This window comes from Microcebus murinus, chromosome X (assembly GCF_040939455.1).
Source record: "Microcebus murinus isolate Inina chromosome X, M.murinus_Inina_mat1.0, whole genome shotgun sequence".
NCBI lineage: Eukaryota > Metazoa > Chordata > Mammalia > Primates > Cheirogaleidae > Microcebus > Microcebus murinus.
Genome location: NC_134136.1, coordinates 83,549,882 through 83,553,520, shown reverse-complemented (window position 1 = coordinate 83,553,520; position 3,639 = coordinate 83,549,882). Strand labels below are relative to the sequence as shown.

At 39.5% G+C, this 3,639-nt stretch overlaps 1 pseudogene; it reads right to left on the bottom strand.

Moving 5' to 3' along the window:
* Positions 1 to 861: 861 nt before the first annotated feature.
* On the bottom strand, positions 862 to 1,675 carry LOC105881014 (large ribosomal subunit protein uL30 pseudogene; annotated as a pseudogene).
* Between the last annotated feature and the right edge of the window lie 1,964 nt (positions 1,676 to 3,639).

Below are 3,639 nucleotides of genomic sequence, written 5' to 3'. Positions count from 1 at the left end.
CACAAAGGACCTCCAAACCATTTTCACTTATCATATTAACAAGCCAAACCATGAACATATCTGATGTTGCCTTTGTTTCTGACATCCTGTTCAAGCAGCTGCCTTGCACTAAAATTTGCATGCTTTGTCACCCCCTGGCTCACCCCTACCTGCCACTCTGCTTTGTGAGCAGTTAGCCCATCCGTCTGTCTCTCTGTGGGCCGAGCAGGTGTCCTTCTTTCTTTACAATCCCATTTTCTGATGCCTGCCCGGTTTGATTACTTTCCAAAGGTCAGACAAACAAAGGGGTTATTTTGCTGGTTAAAATACCTGCTGGATGTTTAAGATGAAGGCTTCCCTGCACTCTAGGTGGGTGAGACAGGTGTGTGTGGATCATTCTGTAGCTACCAATACCATGATAAAAGAGGTGAAAGAGTTCTAGAGACATAAAGGCACAGACCAATAATTTTGTAGCTGAATGTTAGTTGAAAATATAAACCTCCATGTAGGAAAACATCATGATGCCAATTCAGAGCCCTTTTTTATTATCAGCATCCTTGCCCCTGGAACAGGGCTCACCTGTTCTGCCTTCCTGAAGGATGGCACATCCAGAGGTATCAAAATGTCCATGATCTTTGACCCATAATTAATTACCCAGAAAAATATTCAGAGATGTCAACCACAATTTAAGCCAAGGAGATGCACAACAATGTTATTTCAAAAAAGAAAAAAAAAGACATGTTGTTCAATAATAGGGAAACATTTAACTAAATTTTGATATAACCAGAGGTTATGTTATTCTATAGCTCCAGGGTCAGCAAGCTCTGTAAGGGGCCACACATTTTCAGTTATAATGACTCAGTTCTGCCCTTGTATCTTTTTTTTTTTTTTTTTGAAAGCAGTCACTGTTTATTAACTGACCAGATTACAAAAATAATCATGGTAGACACCTTAGTTCATTCTTCTAGTAAGCCTGTTGATCTGGTCCTCCCTGTTGCCAGCATCTCCACCTTCTACAAAATGGGTTGTCTTTTTCTTCATTCCACCACATGGAGATGATAACTTGAAGAGCCATAGGAAATTATTTGCTTCTTTGAAGCATTTCCCAACAGTATAGATCTCATGAATCAGATCCTCCATGTAGATGATGCCATATTTACCAAGAGATCGAGCAATCAAATCATTATCTGTCAACGCAATTCGTTTCTTATTGATTTTGCCATAACCACGCTTGTAGATTATTTCATTTACTGACTTCAGGTTTGGGTACCCCGTGCAATATATAGTTCTACAGTCCTCAGCATGTTAATTGAAGCCTTGTTGAGCTTAACAAAGGTTCCATTGAAGTCTGGTGAAGGCGAAGGAGTTGCAACACCTTTCAGGCCTTTGGGCTCACACTATTGATACCTCAGATCCTGATGACAAATGCCAATTTGGGCTCTGCAGCTACATAAAAGTTGCCTGCTTTTGTTGCCATCCTAGCCATTCGAATCTCAGTTCTGTGCATCTGCCTGTATCCCTTGTGATAATGCTTAGCTTTTTCATAGATTAGCTTCCTCCTTGCCTTTCGAAGCATCTTTTGGGCAAACTTCTTTCTCAGGCGTTTGATCTTCAGCTACACAAAATTTATTTGCTTTTTCTTAAGGGTTTCTGGCACAGCAAGAACCTTGTTTTTCTTCTCTTTGGCACCCTCCATGGTTCCAGCCAGAAAAGAGCTGCCCTTGTATCTTGAAAGCAGCCACAGACAATAGGTAATAAAAAAATAGGGGTGGTTGTCATCCAGTAAAACTTCATTTATGGACACTGAAATATGAATTTAATCTTAAAGTGTCATAAAATATTATTTTTATTTTTTGAAAACCATTTAAAGATGTCAGAATCATACTTAGCTCATGGGCTGTATGAAAACAGGTGGTGGTCAATGTTTGCCCCATGGGATGTGATTTTGTTAACTGCTAGGATAGCTAAAAAAAAAAAAATCATGTCTTCAAATACTATTTTACATGGGAAAATGCTTACAACATAATATTGAATGAAAACATAGGGTCTAAAATTATTTTTAAGAATATGTCCTCATTTTATAAAAAGAAAGGAATATAAGAAGAACTAGAAAGAAATATCCAAAAGTATTAAAATATTGTTCTTTCTAGGGTGTGCTGTAATTGATTTTTATTGCTTTGCTATGGTTTTCTGTGTGTGCTACATGCTTTCCAAGGAATGACTATGATTTTTGTAAGAAGAAACGTTACTTAAAAAAAATACCGTTCTAAAAGAATCATTCTCAAGCTGGTCCATTCTCCCGCTATTTTAAGGATTTATTTTCCATGTTTTGAAATTTATTTCTTCTGTCTGTTGTTTGCTTCCTTCTTTCAGGCATGTTTGTCATCTCTTTTCAGAACCTCCTTCACTCATGTCCTCACTCATTCTTTTCCCTTCCCCCCTTCCCTCCCCATGGATGATCTTTTTCACCTATCACATCTTTCAAAGTTCTCCATTGAGCCAACAGGAGAAAAGATATCAAACATATTCATTATACTGGAAACGAAGGTAGAAAAGTGTACTTGACTTTCAAATGCCACTGACTTAACTTTGACACCTTGGGGACCTCAAGATTCCTCAGTGCTATAAGGATGAGGTTTTGAATGGAAAGCTGAACCCTATGGAAGACAATTAAAAACAGATTTCTCTTTAACGTATACTGAATTCTGTGTAGACTACTGGGCTCAGATCCCTTCATGGTAGGTGCAGAAAGAACCATGGAAACCATGCACGGTAGATCTCCTAGAAATCGGCTGTGTCACTTGTCTTTTGTGCCATGTGTAAGGGAAGGATAATGATAATTCCATAGGGCTTACACAGATTCATCCGATACCACGTGCTAAGCCCTCCTAAGCACCTTACATGCACTGTCTCATTGAATCATCAAAACCACTATATGGGGGTGAGAACTGCCTTAATCTGGTCCTTGAAATGGAGAAACTGAGTCCTGGGGGAAAAAAAACGAACTGATCTTTGATCATATAGCTCATTAGTGGTAGAGCTGGTCCCCAAGTCTACTGTATCCATTCCCATCCGTGCAAAGTAAGAATCACATGTTAACCCACAACCTTACAAGACGAACTGAAACACGTTCTCAATCTCATTATTCCATTAACATATATGTAAGTCCAATCTGTCTATGAGCCTAAATCATTATCATATATGACAAGCATGAACTGTGGTGACTGAACTGCATTTATTTGACCCTGAAGTGTTCTTTTGAAAAAGGAACGTCCTACAGGTAGCAAAAAAGCCTCTATGCTAAAAATAAGGGCTTGTAAGTGTAGGAAGAAAAGAAGAATATCATTTGCTTATGAGGTGAGGCTGTGCTCAAGGGAGAAGCTGACCGGACTTTGAAACTTGAGACTGAGTTTTAACCTGTGGCTTTGCAGAAGGGTGTCTCCTGCCTTTGGATATTTTATTGATAAAAGTGTCAACATCACGCCTGGTTGCCTGAATGCAAACTTCCACCAAGGTGGAACAGATTGCGCATCTACCAAAGTAAGTTCTTGGGAAGCCCATCCTGAGGGCTGTTAGCTCAGTCTCTAGGTTAGCAGGAGGAATGTGTTCTACCAGCATATTGGCAGCCTGGTAATGCCTGGCCCTACCTTGCTCTAGGCC